We start from the raw sequence: 15,412 nt of genomic DNA on the forward strand, positions 1-15,412 counted from the left end.
ACAAGATGATCTTGCTCTCTTCACCAAGAGATTCAAGAAATTTCTCAAATTCAAGAAAGGAGGCAACTCTAGCCAAGGAAGAAATAGACCCTCAAACAAAGAGGAGATGAGATGCTATAAGTGCAACAAGGTTGGTCATATACGGCCAAATTGCCCACTCATCAACAACAATGACAAGGATAGGAAGAATAGAAGACATGGCAAAAAGGCTTTGTGTGCGGCGGCTTGGGATGAAGGGAGTGCTTCATCCGGAAATGAATCCAACGGAAAGGATGAAGATGACCTTTGCTTCATGGGACTCGCCGATGTAACACAAGACATCTCCTTATCCGAGGTAAATGATGTTGATGATATATCTCATGAATTCTCTAATGATGAACTAATTTTTGCTTGTGAAAAACTTCATGAAAATTTGGATTTACAACTCGCCAAAAACAAAACAATGAAAAAGTCCTTACAAAATGTCACTAGGGATTTTGGGTTCATGAAAAAGGAATTCGATTTGCAAACCAATACAAGTGAAAAATTGTTTTTGGAAAACAAAGCTTTGAATGAAGAAGTAGACAAATTAATCTTTGAAAACAAAAGCTTAAAAGAAGAAAATGAGAAACTTATTTTGAAATGCAAAGAACTTGATTTGACATTTAAAAAATTCTCATGTGGCAAAAATAAACTAGATGAAATTCTTGAAAATAAGCTTGTCTCTCTAGAAAAAAATGGTCTTGGTTACCAACCCTTTTCTAAAGGAAAAGCCTCATTCAAAAATAAAGCTATAGGAAATTTCTCCTACATCCATGCTAACACTAGTGCCTTTATTCCCACTTGTCACTATTGTGGTAGAATAGGACACTTAAGGTTTGCATGCAATGTTAAGAAATCAAAAGCAACAAAATTTATGTGGGTTAAAAAGAATGAGCTTTATGATGTTGCTAACCTTGAAGGACCCAAGAAAAAGTGGGTACCTAAAACTTCAACATGAGCTTTGATTCTTGTAGGTGTGCTTGAAAGGAAAACCCTCAAAGGACAAATGGTTTTTGGATAGCGGTTGCTCAAGGCACATGACGGGAGATGTAAGCAAGTTCGCCTTTGTCACCATGAGTCATCAAGGAAATGTCACCTTTGGGGATGATACAAGAAGCAAAATCCTCGGTGAAGCTACCATTAAAATTAAGGACATTAAGGTTGAACATGTTTTGCTCGTTGACGGTCTTTCATTTAATTTGATAAGCATTAGTCAACTATGTGATCTTGGTCACAAAGTTCTTTTTGAAAAAGATAGATGTAAAATTTTGAATTCCAAGAATAATGAAGTTGAATTTGTTGCATATAGAGATGGCAATATGTATTCATTAGCATTAGAAGACCTTGAAAATCAAAACTTCCAATGTCTCTCCGCCATGGATGATAACCCTTGGTTATGGCATAGGAGACTTGGTCATGCTCATATGGATTTAATTTCAAGATTATCTTCTAAGAATCTTGTGAGAGAGTTACCTAAACTCAAATACATTAGAGATAAAGTTTGTAGTGCTTGCATTCATGGAAAACATGCTAAAAACTCTTTTAAACCCATAAGTGTATTATCTACCTCTTGTCCACTCCAACTCCTTCATATGGACCTATTTGGTCCCATGAAGACTAGTAGTAGAGGAGGAAGTAGATATGTATATGTGATTGTTGATGACTACTCTCGATTCACTTGGGTGTTATTCTTAACTAGTAAAGATGAAACCTTCAAGAAATTTGTCAACTTGTGCAAGCGAATTCAAAATGAACAAGGGGTTTTCATAAATGAAATTAGAAGTGATCATGGAACCGAGTTTGAGAACTTTGAGTTTGATACCTTTTGCAATGAAAATGGAATCAAGCACAATTTCTCGGCTCCAAGAACTCCCCAACAAAATGGGGTAGTTGAAAGGAAAAATAGATCTAATATTGAAATGGCTAGAACCATGTTAAATGAGCACAATGTTCCAAGAAACTTTTGGGCGGAAGCCGTTCACTCGGCCTGCTATATTTTAAATAGAGTGCTCATTAGACCTCACCTTAACAAAACACCTTATGAACTATGGAGTGGAACACCCCCCAAAGTTAGCTATTTCAAAGTCTTTGGTTGTAAATGTTTTATATTAAACATGAAAGACACCTTGCATAAGTTTGATTCAAAATCCGATGAAGGTATCTTCTTAGGCTATTCAACCCATAGTAAAGCTTATAGAGTCTATAACAAAAGAACTCAAATTGTGGAAGAATCCGTGCATGTCAAATTTGACGAGTCATTTGAACCTCCTAATGTCATTAATGAAGATGATGATGGTGTCAATCTTCTATAGCCTCTTAGTCAAGTAGAGTCCATTGTCCAACCCTTAGAAAATCTTAATTTAGAAGGTCAACCTATAGAAGAACTTGAAGTAGAAAGTCTTCCTAAACATAGTAGAATCATGTCTAGTCACCCCTCTACTCAAATCATAGGTGAAACCTCACAAGGAGTTAAGACAAGATCTCACTATAAGAATGTTTGTGCCAACATGGCCTTTATCTCCCAAATAGAACCCAAGTCCATAAAAGAAGCTGAAAAGGATGAATTTTGGATGATTGCTATGAATGAGGAACTAAACCAATTTGAGAGAAACCAAGTATGGAGGTTAGTTCCTAGGCCTAGTGATCACCCGGTTATTGGGACTAAATGGGTGTTTAGAAACAAACTCGATGAGCATGGAGATATTCAAAGGAATAAAGCTAGATTGGTAGCCCAAGGTTACAACCAAGAGGAAGGTATCGATTATGATGAGACCTTTGCTCCGGTTGCTAGATTGGAAGCCATAAGGATGCTACTTGCATTTGCATCCCATAAAAACTTTAAGTTGTATCAAATGGATGTGAAGAGTGCATTCCTAAATGGGTATATTATGGAGGAAGTTTATGTTGAACAACCTCCCGGTTTTGAGGATTTCAAATACCCTAATCACGTATATAGGTTGGACAAAGCCTTGTATGGTCTAAAGCAAGCTCCTAGAGCTTGGTATGAGAGGCTTAGCTCCTTCCTATTAGAGAGTGGCTTTCAAATGGGCACGGTTGACAAAACCTTGTTTATTAAAAGAAAAGGAAAAGATATGCTTATTGTTCAAGTCTATGTAGATGATACAATATTTGGTGCTACCAATGATAAGATGTGTGAAGAATTCGCACAATCCATGCAAAAAGAGTTTGAGATGAGTATGATGGGAGAGCTTACCTATTTCCTAGGACTTCAAATCAAACAATGTAAAAATGGAATTTTCATCAACCAAGAGAAGTATACTAAGGAACTCCTTAAGAAATTTGGCATGGATAGCTCTCAAATCAAGCCAACTCCTATGAGCACTTCCACCAAATTAGAAAAGGATGAAAGTGGGAAACCGGTTGATGAGAAAAAGTTTAGAGGAATGATAGGAAGTCTATTATATTTGACCGCTAGTCGGCCGGATATAATGTTTAGCGTGTGCATTTGTGCTAGGTTTCAATCGGGTCCTAAAGAGTCTCATTTGAGTGCCGTTAAGAGGATATTCAAATATCTCAAAGGAACTCCTTCTTTAGGATTATGGTATGAACGATCGAATGAATTCAATCTAGTAAGATTTTCGGATGCCGACTTTGCCGGTTGTAGAATTGATAGAAAAAGCACAAGTGGCACTTGTCAATTTCTAGGAAGGTCTCTAGTGTCCTGGTTTAGCAAAAAACAAAACTCGGTAGCCTTGTCTACAACCGAAGCAGAATACATTGCGGCCGGCGCTTGTTGTGCACAAATCCTATGGATGAAGAACACTCTCATGGACTATAATCTTGCATTTAGTAATGTTCCAATCCATTGTGATAATACAAGCGCCATCAACTTGACAAAAAATCCAATTCAACATTCTAGGACTAAGCACATAGAGGTAAGGCATCATTTCTTAAGAGATCATTCTCAAAAAGGGGATATTGAAATTAAGTACATCTACACCAATGAACAATTGGCGGATATCTTCACAAAACTCCTTAATGAGGATCGATTTTGTGACCTTAGGAGTGGACTCAACATTTGGTCTAGATCAAATGAAAGAGTTTGCACATGAAGCATGAATAGAAGACATAATTATCTTTGTATATATATATCTCATATTTTGATTGTGACTACATGGTTTTTGATGATCCAACCCTAACTCTAAAAATCACTCAATTGGTACCCATAGCCCACTTCATTTCAAGGGGGAGTCGGTACCATCACCCTAAATTAAGCTACTTAAAACTTTGGCCTTGCGCCATCATCAAAACCCTCAGAAAGTCATCTATGTTCATGCATTGGATCATGGTTGGTTAAGTTGAAATTCAAAATATCACATGTAACTCTGTTCTCCTCCCATTCAAAAAAAAAAAAAAAAAAATTCTCGGAACTCCGAGATTTTGTCTCGGAACTCCGAGGAAATGAACAGAGGGCTCTGGAGCGTTTCTCGAAACTCCGAGAAAATTTCTCGGAACTCCGAGATTTCTTCCAGGCTTCTCGGAACTCCGAGAAAATTTCTCGGAACTCCGAGAATCGGACAGTAGAAAAATAAAAAAAATTGCGTGTGTTCTCGGAACTCCGAGAAAATTTCTCGGAACTCCGAGAATCGGACAGTAGAAAACTCAAAAAACGCGTGTGTTCTCGGAACTCCGAGACTATTTCTCGGAGCTCCGAGAATCGGTCCAGGAGCGTTAAAACCCCTGGATCCGGTTCATTTTTTCATTTTCTCCTCTCCCCTTTCCCTCTTCCTTCCCTTTCTTCTAAAATACTACCTCCATTTTCGTTCTTTTTCTTCCTTTTTCTCCTTCCACAACCCCTTTTCCTCCTTCAAACCATTTCCTTTAACTCTCTTCTTCCTACCAACCTATTTTTCTTCTTCAAACCCTAAAATTTCTCCTTTTTTTTTTCGTTTTTTTCTTCTTCCTTTCTCCCCTTCTTCTATTTTCTTCCATTCTAGGGCTATTTCCTTGTTTTTAAACCATTATCCTTCTCCATTTCTCTATTTTTCTCTATTTCTCTCTATTTCTCTCTAATTCTCTTATTCTCCTTCATTTTAGGGCTATCTCTCCACTCACATTTCTTCTCACAATGCCTCCCAAAACCAAAAATCTCAACATTGGAGGCTCCTCCCAAGCTGCAGACCCTGAATACTTTCCTGAAGAAGTTCCCGAGGAAGAAGGGCCTTCTCGGAAGAAGGCAAAGGCAAAGGCTGTAGCGGCTGAGGTTGTGCCTAACTCCTTTTTTACTGGGGATAAAGCCAAGAAACTCTGGGCCGACATCGGCACTAGGGGCATCCTCACCGGCAGGTACATTGATCCTCCTGTCCTTCAAAATTTCGACTTACAGGCCAAATTTGATGCCCTTCACTGGACATCCATCCTACACCTCAATGAACCAGTATACCCTCGATTGGTGCGTCTCTTCTACGCCAATCTCACCATTTCTCCTTCCTTCTTCAAAATTGAATCCAAAATCAAGAAAACAGTGATCAAACTCAACTATCACACCTTTGCCACTCTTCTTGGGATCAGCTTTGATGGCCTCACCCACTATTTCTGGCCGGAAGATGGGACCCATTCACTTGATGATATCGATCATGACACGGTCTATGGTAGGATTACGCGGCACTACCACTCTGGTATGCCCATCCAATCCGCCGACCTCATTCCGGTAGCGCGTATGCTTCACAACTTTATGTACCACATCTTCATCCCTCATGGTGGGATGCGTGAAGCCCTCAGACCCTTAGAGGCCTATCTTATCTACAGCATTCTCGAGGGCCGCCAGCTTTGTCTGCCGTACATCATGTTTCGCTACATGTTTCAGACCCCTGGCCGCTACCGCTCTTCTTTGCCCTATGGCATGGTCCTCACCCGTGTCTTCCGTCACTTTGGCATCACCTTGGATGGTGAACTGACCATGACTCCGACTGCCCCGTTTGATGAGCAGACCTTTAACCGCATGGCTTTGAATCAAGTAGCGGTTGACGATGCTCCTGCCGCTGGAGGCGGCTACGAAGCCGATGCTCAGGCTGCACCGGCCCCGCAGCCATCACAGGATACATCTTCATACTGCACTCGCCAGGATTTGGCTCAGATGCAGGAGGCTATTGAACGATCCATGGCCTCACAATTTGCGCAGCTATCTACCCATGTTGACTCTGAGATCTCTGCTCGCTTCCAGACCATGACTACCCACGTTGATGAGCAGTGGGCCGCTTATTATCGCTACCTCTCCGGTAACCAGTGGGGCCAGGCGCCGGGCAGCTCTTCTCATCAGCCACCGCCTCCTCCGCCTCAGTAGATGGCTCGAGTTCTCTGATGCTCAGATTTCTATTTCTATTCGGTGTATCTATCTGTTTCTGTTTTGTATCGATAGTCTTTGGACTATACGCTGGTTGTATGGATCTTTTTTTTGGGATGTTTTAGGTTTATCTACATCTGTCGCCATTATGCTGTGTCATGAATGCTATGTATGCTGACTGATTGTATGCACTTTTCTGTATGCCATTTCACATCCTCTATATATATATCTCTATGTTTCATTCTTTTTGCTTGCATACCATGTATTATGCCTACTCTCTTTATCGCATTTCACGTTACTTGTTCATTTGCTCTCACCTACCCTCACTCCTTTTGTTCCACCTTTTTGGTGATGACAAAAGGGGGAGAATATTTGAGCTCCCAATGCATATATTAAGGGGGAGCAAAGCTCTATGCTTAAAATGTTGCAATCAAATTTTCATCCTTAAAGTAATGCCTTAAATGTTCAATTAAATCAAACTCTTAGGGGGAGCCCAAAGTGTTTTATTCATCCCTAAAGGGGGAGCTCTTACCCTAAAACAAATTATGTTTGTCATCATCAAAAAGGGGGAGATTGTTAGCCCAAGGGTTCAACAAGTACTCCTATTGAATTGTTTTGATGATTAACAAACTAAATTTGTTTTAAAGGTTTTATACACTAATGATTTCCATTGGCAAAGTTATAATGTTCACAGTGTACCATCCTCAAGAGTGCATGACAAGGTTGAACTCAAGGTTGAACTCGAGGTTGAACTCAAGCACAAGAATGGCAAATCAACTCAAGCATCAATGGAGTTGAGTGAAGACATGTCAAAGCCTCTACAAGGTGCCAACAAGATTGAAGACCAAGTAAATTTAGAATGTAAATGGTCCTCAATGTTTAGTCTAGGTCTATGGCACAAAGGAGAGTTAAAATCAACCTAGATAGAATTTAATGGGTTTGTGAATGTTCATAGTGGTGTCTCAACATTGTTGGACCCTCATGACACTCCATTTATCTTGAAAAATCAAAGTTCCAAAAGCCCAAACAAAATCAGCAAAATATAAGGAAAATCTGATGGCCGTAGGCTTCTCGGAACTCCGAGAATATTCTCGGAGCTCCGAGCTCGGAACTCCGAGAAAATTCTCGGAACTCCGAGAATTGTTCCAGGTTCAAAAAAAATAGCCGCTCGGAGCTCCGAGCCCGGAGTCCGAGACGACCGTTGGGGTGCGAATATTTTGTGTTTTTTTATCCCCTCTATTTATATGAACCTAGGGACTCTTGGGTTCTTTACCTAAGGACATTACAAAGATTTCAAGAGCACATAAAGCCATTTGTTCTCCTTCTCTTGAAAATCTTCACTCTCCATCTCTCACTTGTGCCATTTACCTTAGATTATTCTTGAGAGACCTTAGGACCTTCACTTGTTCAATCTTGTTCTTGTGAGAGTGAGTGAGCTTTACCTTAAATTAGCCTATCTAGAGGCAAGCAAGCTTTTTCATTTCATCTACTTTGTATTTGGCACAAAGGGCGCCGTAGAAGACCCTTGGAGCGTGGAGCTCGATTTGTACAAGGCGGAAGGAACGCCGTATTTAAGTTCCTTGGAGAAGATAGTGGAATCCTCAAGGAAAGTAACTTGAGAAGAGTGGAGTAGGTCTTGAGCTAAGACCGAACCACTATAAAAATCTTTGTGTCAAAGCTTCTTTGCCTCTTCTCCTCTTCTTGTGTGGTAAGTTTTCACTATTGCTTTGAATACTATTTTGGATTTCCTATTCAATCTAAAACTAGTGCAATCTAAGTTTTCAAAAATCTTAAAATTAGAAAAGAAACCCAATTCACCCCCTCTTGGGTTGCTAAGTGGAATTTCATAAAATGAAAGAACTCTCAATGCCTCTAGATTAAGCGGATTACAACTTTGAAAGCTCACAAACACTCCAAGAAAGATAAAATGTAAAGCCTATGGAGTACCTCTTGATAGAATGAAAAAATCTAAGTTCAAAGAGGTTTAACCTTTCATATAAAAATTTAGGTTCAAGAAGATAGGATTTTAATCTTGCAAAAGGTTGTTTAGAAAGTTTTAGATAGTGTATATATAGCCCACAAGAAAATATGACCGTTTGGAGGTAAAATTGTAAAATACGGGGTTGAAAAAGTCAACCTGCGCAAGCCCCAATGACTTTATTTCCATGTCGCAGTGGTCGACCGAGGCACGGCGGTCACCCGTCCTTATCGGACTCTCTATTTGAATTTCAAAATTCATACCAGCGCGGTCGACCGGCCCTATTGCGGTCGCCCGGCGAGGGCTACCTGTTTGAAATAAATTTTCGGCTCAAAATACTATCACGATTGACCGAACCTATGGCGGTCGACCTCCAAGCCCACCCTGGATATTTTCTGGATTTCTAGAAAACATATCCGCGGTCACCCGGCTTACTCCGGTCGACCGGTCCGATAAATTTTGAGATGTCCTGGACTTCCAGGTAGCATCCCGCGGTCGCCCGGTCGACCGGCCCTGAGTAAAATTCCATTTTTAACTTTAAAATCAAGGGGCTTTGGGCTTTAGTATTAAGTTTTCAAACAATTTTTTGGGGTGTGTGTATGGTTTTCAAGGACGTAAAAAGTTAAGTGTGAAAATTTAGACACCCCCATTTTGCTATACTTTAAAAAGCAAAAGATTTGGTAGTTTGTCAAGTTTTGAGTCCGTATTCCACCTAGGATTAAGCATCTGTGCATTTTTAGGTAGATTTTGCCTCGTTGAAGGAATTCTGAAGTTGATTCGCAATCGTAAAGGTTTCTAAGGTGTTCCAATGGTATTTAGAAGAAGAAAATTCAAGTTTCCAACGAACTGAAAAAAACCTGTTATTTTTAGAATTTTTGAGGTTTCCCTCATTTTTGCCCATTTTTACACTACAGGGGTATTTTGGTCATTCCCGTTGTGTCTCGTTTGACCCCCGAGTTATATTTGAGAAATCTTGAGTGATTTTACAAATTTTGAAAAAGCTGCTATTTTTAGAAACTCATGAGGCTTCCACATTTTCATCATCTTATGGATATTTCAATCATTTCTCATATATCCAAAACCATCTCGAGGGTACGGCTGATGGATTAGGAGTAATTTTGTAAGATTTGGGAAACCTACTAAATTTAGATCTCTCAAGATTTTCTCTTAGTCTTGCACTTCGGGGGTATTTTAGACATTTCCAACATATCATATTTGGTCCCCGAGTTGCGTCTGAGAAATCTTGAGTGATTCCATGAATTTTGAATAAGCTGCTATTTTTAGAATTTCTTAGGGTTTTTCCTAGTTTCACCAAATTCTGTACCTCGGGGGTAATCTGGTCATTTTCAATATGTTTCATTTGACCTCTAGGGTGTATCTAAGGAATCTTAGATCATTTCATGAATTTTGGAAAGCTTGCTAAATTTCGAGTTTCTCACAGGCTTCGCTTGACTTGGAAATTTTGTGCCAATGGCATTTTTAGTATTTTCAGGGGATACCAAATGATCCTGTATGATCTTTCTCACCAAAAAGATCCAACTTTAAAATTTTCTATTTTTGAAGTTTGATCACAAAGACTTTCCATTTTTAACTTTTCCCTTTAGGGGTGAACCAATTTAAGGGTATTTTGGTCACATTTGGATGTGTAGTTGTCAAATAGGGGCATTCTGGTCAGAAAAATTATTTTCCAAAGAAAGATGGTCCGATCATGTGTGAGGGATGCACCATAAATGTCAAATGGGTTGGGTCATTATATAGAATGTTGAATTTAGAAAGATTTTATTGAATTTTTACAGAAAAACCCGAAACCCGTGTAAAATGGCCCATTGGGCTAAAGCCCGCAAAGATGGAACTCATGTGGGTTCACCCATATGAGTCGACCACCATGGTGGGCGCCCCACATGGCTGACCCACATGAGTTGAGCACCCAACCTTGATGATGTCACAATAGTGACATCATATTTGTTAAAAGAAAAATAAAAAGAATACAAAAAGAAAAGAAGGATAGAAGGAAAAGATGAATGATTGCTTAAAAAAGGTTTTCTTCCAAAGAAGCAATGTAGAATGAAGAATAGCATGTCTTGATTGACAAGAAATTAAGATTGGAATCAAATCCAATTTGGAAACAAGAAAAAAAGAAAGCAAGAGGAGAAAATTGGAAACAAGCCAAAAATGGGAGCTCTCACATTGGAAACTACTATTTCTCTCTTAACCCTAACTTTTTTTATTAAAATCAAAGCAAACAATCATAGGAAGGATTTAAAAAAAATCCAAATTCGTCATTTTTCTCTCTCCCCTAAGAAAAAAAAAAGAAAAAAAAGAAGAAGAAAGAAACATCTTCTCTCTTGAAGTGTGTTCATCTCTCTCAAGGGTTCTTCACAAAAGGGATTCTTGAGTTCCCTTTTCTTCTTCAACAAATAACACATCAAGGATCTTTCGGGTATTCTTCAACAAATCACACATCAAGGATCTACGCACCCTAGAGACAAGGAGCACGATCAACGGTAGGATCTTTATCTTTGTAATATCAAAAGTAGAAAAGCATGCTAGGGTTTTACTTTTGATAAATCAAATCAATGAATTTTTCCTCGAAATTCCAGTATGTTATAATATAGATTAGAAATTTTTAAAATCCAAAATTTCAACAAAAAATTAATTTTCCTCCATTTAATAATAATATTCTTTCATTTTTTATTCAATATGGATTTAAATCGGATTATCAAAGCAAGTGTTTGAAAACGTGGGTTTCTTTAAAAACTGATATTTTTTGGGATTTCTATAAAATAAAATACTGCTGGAAACTTATTACCAATCGCTGTTTGGCCGTTTTAATTTTCATTTTATTTTTCAAAAAATAACCCCGAAAGGGGTTATTTCTTGATGAATGAAGCAAAAGGTATATCAAACATGTCCAAAATTTGTGAAATATTTTTTTCAAACCAATTGTTTGATTTTCAGACCAGCCAAAATTTTTCAGATTTTTTTGAATTTGTTTAATCCGGTTTTAAATTATTTTAAATTTCGGTCATTTTTAATAAATATCAAAAGGTTTTAAAAGTTGATGAAACTCTCTAGAATTAATGTTCAATAATAAATTGAATTTCTCAAGAAATTGTTTTTTCGAAAAAAAGTTTTTTCATTTGTTTTCTAATCGCTTCTTCGTTTTACATGTCGCAATAATATACTATAATTTATGTGTTAAATTATACAAGGATTGAGAGCACAATGCCCTTCCATGGATGCAACTCAAGGCTGAAATTTGCCAACCATAGAGCCTTTGGTATTCCTTAGATGTTAGGAATCGAAAATCTTTGAAAAATTGAAAATTATTTACTTAATAAATTAAGATCATTTGATCAGTGCTTTTGGAACCGTTGGATGACGGTATCTCTTCGTAAGGACCTTTAGAACTAATTAGAAACACTTACCTCGCGTCGTGTCCTAGGTTTTAGGGAGTCCTAGAGTTAGGAGTCCAGCCTCATCACGGCCGTTTGCTACGGATAGCAACCGTGCCATAGATCTAGTTACACTAGTCATCACACATTTCCCATAGGACAAGCCTAGTTACCTAGGATGTAGGTTCACCTGCATTAGTCTAAGGGATGTCTTGCACTTAGATAGGACCATATAGCATCTTAGATGAAGTCATACGATAATAAAATCTACTCAACTTGAACAAAATAATCTCTCTTAAACTGTTGAAACAGTCCTTCCAGTCTAGATCGGTGTCCTAGATGAGTTAGGCATAAGTAGCTTAGTTTAGTTGCACCGAACTACGATCGACTCTGATTCCAGCGAGGCTGGGATACGTAGGCAACTTGGATACTTGAGTGGCATACCAAGCCCGAGTCGGCTCCACACATAAGTGGTAGGGTTTTGTATATTAATCCTTAAATTAAAAGTAATTAAATCACTTAGGCTTTCCATGAAATTAAAATTTTACGAGAACTTTCACTTAGATTGAATTAAAAAAAAAATAAGAAAATCAACATTGAAATTAGATCTTAGGATGCATGTCACGTAGTTCGCACATTAATATAGAATTAAATGAGCCATTTAAAAGAAATTCAAAAGAGTTAACTTTTGGAATTGAAGACCGATTATCGGGCAGGATGGTGTATGTGGTGGTAACTCCCCATACCTTCCATTCTCGTAACCAGGTAACGAGTCTAGATTTCTGGTCAATTATGGGTCCTAGATCCCTTATCTAGGTGGCGACTCTGTCACTCTCTTTTGTGTGGAATTCAGATTGCCTTAATGATCCCAAGTTCACTGAAAAGATGAATTAAATCACATCTTGCTAGGCTCGGCGGTTTACCCCTGCCCTTATGGGTACTGGGTTGCACGTTTGATTGCACCATATGGCTTGGTTGCTGCCTGCTTGGTTAGGTAATTAAAATGAATAATAAAAAGCACACGCCATTCGCGTGGGTACGAGAGACCAAGAGACAGGAAGGCGGTTCTCGGGCCATTCCACTCTCGGGGGATCGAGTCCCACAGTTTAGCGACTCTGCTGGGGATCACCTAACTTCATTAAAATTTCGAAAGATAATTCGTTTGAATTTATTTTAACTGGCTCATAAAAAACTCTATCTTATATCTTATACTTGTTAGATTAGTTTGTATGTTTTATTTTCTCATTACATTTTACTCAAATTTAATCTAACAAACCCTGAAGGCATCATAGATTGCGCAAACTTATTGCACACACTTATTGAAATCCAAGTAGTGACTTGGTTTGGCAACCTAGAGGGGGGGTGAATAGGATGTTTATAAAACCTTTACCTTTTAAAAACTTTTCCTAAAATTTCACCCAAGACTTATACCTTGTTTAATTAAGTTTGAAATAGTTGAACTTAAACAATATTACAAATTAATATAAATTCAAAACACTTGTTGATTAGCAAACTAATTAGGTAATTTTAATAGCCTAGTTAGCAAGGTTAAGATATTTAGGTTGATTATCAATGCTAACTACTCACTCAATTCTATGCACAAATAATCAAATAAGAGAGTGAGAGGGAGTGAGAGAAATACCAATCACACAAGTGACACAAAGATTTATAGTGGTTCGGCAAACGGCCTACTCTACTCTTCTCAAGGTCGCACTTGAGGATTTTCACTATTGAGACCTCCACGACGCCTGGCTCCAAGGCTTTTACAATCCAAGGGAAGTAAATAAGGATGCCCTTCCACCTTTACAATGACTCTCCTTCTCCGCCGAGTTCTAAGCGCTTCACCCAAGGGAATTAGAAACAACGGATGCCCTTGCCACCGATCGAATAAAGAAGAAGATAAAAGCTTTGCCTTTATGTAGGCTACAATGCAAGTTGAAGCTCCAAGGATGCTCTCACGAATAAACAAGTTTAAGCCTAAACCAATCTCAAATGATTTTCTCAAATCAAGGCACAAGAGGTTGGTGAGAGAAATTTACCCAAAAAATGGTTGCAAATGAGTTTCTAGGGTTTGTTAAGGTTGGAACATATTCATCAAGTATTTTGAACCCATACAATGGGTATATATAAGTTTCCAACACCATATTACCGTTTTAGGGGCAAAATAGTAATTTTCAGGTCAAACAGTCAACTAGCCGTTGGGCCTCCAACGACTATAAATTTTTGAGTTTGTACATTTCTCGGAGTTCCGAGAAATATCCTCGGAGTTCCGAGAAAATGGACAGAGCATGATATTATGCTCCAAGAAAAATCTCGGAGTTCCGAGAAGCCTATGAAGAGCAAAATATTCCTGTTTTTAGAGCTGTTTTGTTTTATGCTTTTGGAACTCAAATTTATCATGTTAAATGGAATGTCATGAGGGTTCCACAATGATGGAACACCACATGGTCATTCAGTAATCCAATTAGGCTCAAAGGATGTGTTGTAGTCTCTTTGGAAAAACATGATTTTTCACTAGTTTTAGGGGTTTAAAATACTGTGCCTTGACAAGAGGAAATGCAAGAGAGATAGGAATACATTATACCCTTTCTATCACTCTCTTGAACTCTTGTCTTGAGCTGGGATCGTCTATGGTTGAGCTTCCATGCTTGACATCTTCAACTTGTGGTACAAGCTCCTTGGTCCTTTGCATTAGGTTCTTGATCCTCTAGCATTGGCCTTCATGATCTTCTCTGTCTGTTCAATGCTTGATATGGATGATGTTTGATGATGAGCTTCTCCTTGGTACCTCCAAGGTGTGATTGGTCCAAGTATGTTCCGAGCTCTTTTGCCATTGTGTTTGGTTCATCTTCAAGCATAGGCCAACAAGGTGTGTGCTAGTATGATTTGACTTGTGTAGGACCTGTCTAAAGCACAACACTCAAGGCAGATGATTAGTCCATAAACGACTAATCAATTTGCGGTTGGTAATCATCAAAACAAGGTTATTGAATGAACCCATGGGGAACCCTTGGGCTTACAATCCCCCCTTTTTTATGATGATAAACCAAATTGATTAGATAGGTGGGAGGAACCTCTTATGAGGATTAGATAGACAATTTAATCATTACTACTCCCTCTCAACATATGCATGAGTTAAATTTAACAAGTTATAATACAAGAATGCATATGATAATGGATCTAATCAATTATACAAATTCTCCCCCTTTTGGCATTAGCAAAAAGGAAGGATTAAGCATTTAAGCACAATTACATAAAGCATCAATGATATTCAATGAGAATATGATGCTCCCCCTAACTTCTTATCATGAGTTACCAATTAAAATCAAAGTATAATCCAAAATATATATGGCATGATAAGAAACAATCAACATAGGAAATGAATACTCACAAAACAAATCAAGCCTATGTTGGCAAAACAAAGAGACATTTCAATTTTATCAAAAAAATTTTAGGGTGTATCTTTGTATATATATAAATCCAATATAATTCTACCCTATGACCGGTAATATAATAATAGATTAGCAAGTTAAAGCTTATATTTTACTTATCATGAAAGAAAACAAGCAAGTTTAAAGTTTAGCATGATAAGCCCCCCCTTTTTCTTTTCTTTTTTAATCTAATCTAATGATATGCAATTTTTAGCATTATTAGTGAGGAAATGTTTGAATGGATAGTGTTAGCATCTTACAATGATCCATATAAACATAAAGA

The sequence above is a fragment of the Tasmannia lanceolata genome, unplaced genomic scaffold (genome assembly GCF_043159265.1).
Source record: "Tasmannia lanceolata isolate RefF3 unplaced genomic scaffold, GAP_Taslan_0.1 ptg000021l, whole genome shotgun sequence".
NCBI classification, from domain to species: domain Eukaryota; kingdom Viridiplantae; phylum Streptophyta; class Magnoliopsida; order Canellales; family Winteraceae; genus Tasmannia; species Tasmannia lanceolata.